The sequence below is a fragment of the Sinocyclocheilus rhinocerous genome, unplaced genomic scaffold, assembly GCF_001515625.1.
Source record: "Sinocyclocheilus rhinocerous isolate Xijiao unplaced genomic scaffold, SAMN03320098_v1.1 scaffold1192, whole genome shotgun sequence".
Taxonomy (NCBI): Eukaryota; Metazoa; Chordata; class Actinopteri; order Cypriniformes; family Cyprinidae; genus Sinocyclocheilus; species Sinocyclocheilus rhinocerous.
Window position 1 is genome coordinate 332,564 of NW_015639585.1, and position 2,823 is coordinate 335,386.

Sequence of the window (2,823 nt, forward strand, 5' to 3'; positions counted from 1 at the left end):
AGAGGTGTTAGTGAGGCCAGCAGGGGGTGCTCACCCTGTGGTCTGTGTGGGTCCTAATGCCCCAGTATAGTGACAGGGACACTATACTGTCAAAAAGCACCGTCTTTCGGATGAGACGTTAAACCGAGGTCCTGACTCTCTGTGGTCATTTAAAAATCCCATGGCAGTAGGGGTGTAACCCCGGTGTCCTGGCCAAAACTGCCCCCCTGGCCTTTGTCAATCATGGCCTCCTAATAATCCCCATCCACTGAATTGGCTCTATCACTCTCTCTCCTCTCCACCTGTAGCTGGTGTGTGGTGAGCGCACTGGCGCCGTTGTCCTGTGGCTGCCGTTGCATCATCCAAGTGGATGCTGCACAGTGGTGGTGGTTGAGGAGAGACCCCCTCACATGATTGTAAAGCGCTTTGGGTGTACAAAAATACACTATAAAGTGCTATATAAATGCATCATTCATTCATTCATAAAAATAATGAAAATGACACTAGTAAGGTTTGATTCATTAACAAATCATCCCTTTGAATGAGTCCATCAATTAGAGTATAAACAGATCACAAATTATATGCAAATGTGCTTTTAACCAATGACTCTGTTCTTTCTTGAAGGGCATGATTCATCAAAATGGACTTTAAAACACTGAAGAATAAACCTCAGAATTTACAGGACAACTTGTGCCCCCTTCAGATCCATCCCAGTTGATCCGTGTAAGGTACCATAAATACAGCTGTTTTCATTCATTCTGATGCCTCTAGATGGCTTATTCCCCTTTTGGCATTCCGTTTCTGACAAGATTTCCACCAAATGTTTTTATAGGCATATGAGACACTTACTAGTCTGCAAGAGAGTCAGAGACAAAACACAGCCTTTTGTTCTCAGGTTTGTAGATGTGTGAGGGCGATAGGAGGATGCCGAAACGCTATGAGAGAGATCGCTGATTCAGCTATATGAATAATGCATAGATGTCATTATCAGTGGAGTTGATTCAAGAGCTTAGCGTATTTACTCATCACTGGATTCGAGGCCAGTTATCGAAGCCTCTGTTTGTGTGTGTGTGTGTGTGTGTGTGTGTGTGTGTTAAATATGAAGACAAACAGAGACTTCAGCTGATAATGAAATCATTGTGAGGCATAAACAGCACCAACACACAGACCGTTAACTCTTAAAAGTGATGTAATGGGGTATTGAGTGAGCAATTATCTGCATTAATTCATTTGTACGTTGACTCAGTTTGCATTTGCATTCTTTTTAGCTAACCACATTCATCCCCACACTGTCGGAATAACTAAATATTCAGTCTGAATAATAGAAGAGTAAAGCAAGGATAATTGTTATGCTCAACATCAATATTATTAAACAAATACATACACTGCGATTTAAAAGTTTAATTAAATTTTTTTAAAGTGACAGTAAAGACACGTATAATGTTCCACAAAAAAATATTGCTTTAAACATTGATAACAATAAGAAAAATTTATTAAACACCAAATTAAAAAAAAATAAAAATAGCATTTGTATTGCAGTATTATTATCCAATATGTACTTGCAAATAGCAATTTGTTTATCTAGAAACATTTTAATTATATATATATATATATATATATATATATATATATTAACTTTATAAGGCCTATATTATGAGGCCTAAAAACCCCAACATTTTTATAGTATTATTGCTAACATACAGTACAGACAAAAAAGTAGAGACTAGAATTAACAACACCAACATTGGTTTGATTGAATGCATGAAGAGAATACATGAAATTATTAAATATATACCTTGAATGCGCTGGATAAAAGTGTCTGCCAAGTGCATAAATGTAAACTTTAACTGTACAGTACAAATAATCCTGCTCCTCTCTACGCTTCAAATAAGTTATACTTGCAAATACAGATTGGTGAAAGTCACAGTCTACAGAGAAGAACAAATTTCAGGCTTAGACCAAAGACATACATGAATAATAAAAGCAAACATGTCCACTCACACTCTTTTGTACATGCAGATGAACTCATCTACAGTATAACATACACGTAGTAAAATCAAGGTCACATATCACATATTCAGGATTGTTGGAGAGCAGGCATAATAATTCGGCCCTTGAAATCCAAATTGCTCAAAGCCTTTGGTCGTTACTGCCCTGTAATGTACATTCCTTTACATGCCATGGACACTTCCATAGACCTAGCACCTTCATACAATGGCATACTTTCTCTCTCTTTGAATACTAAGAGCTTCTATGTGAGGTGCACAGTGATGCGTGACTTTTGAAGGACACTCTGTAAGAATCACTACAGTGTTGTAGCAATGCTCTTACGCTCTAAATTACATTGAAATAAAAGAAGGAACATACCTACTTATAACTCTGACCTCCTGCTTCTAATGGATACATGGATCTGGAAAGTAAAGAAAGAAATGTTCAACCCAGTAAAATAAAAAAAATAAAAAACATCCACACAGTTGCAGTAATATTCAATCAAGGCCACACTCGTACAAGTGCTCTTCAGTTTATACTGCACCAATGCTCCATTGATCGTGTTATTTGTGGGATAAGACATCTTTGACAGGATTTTACTAGCAGAGTAGTGTGTCATTGGACAAAATTGTGCTATTCAAGATCATTAGATGACATAAAAAGCTTTAAATATACAAAACTCAGATATTTTTAGCATAAATATGATCACACAGCAGCACATACTGTATATAATGTACAGTAGATACACAAAATGTTGTGTCAATTACTACATACTTTCAATGGTTTGTTGACAACACAAGGTAAATTACAAACACGTATGCAAATGAGTGGATGCATTAGTCTTCCACAAAAGGG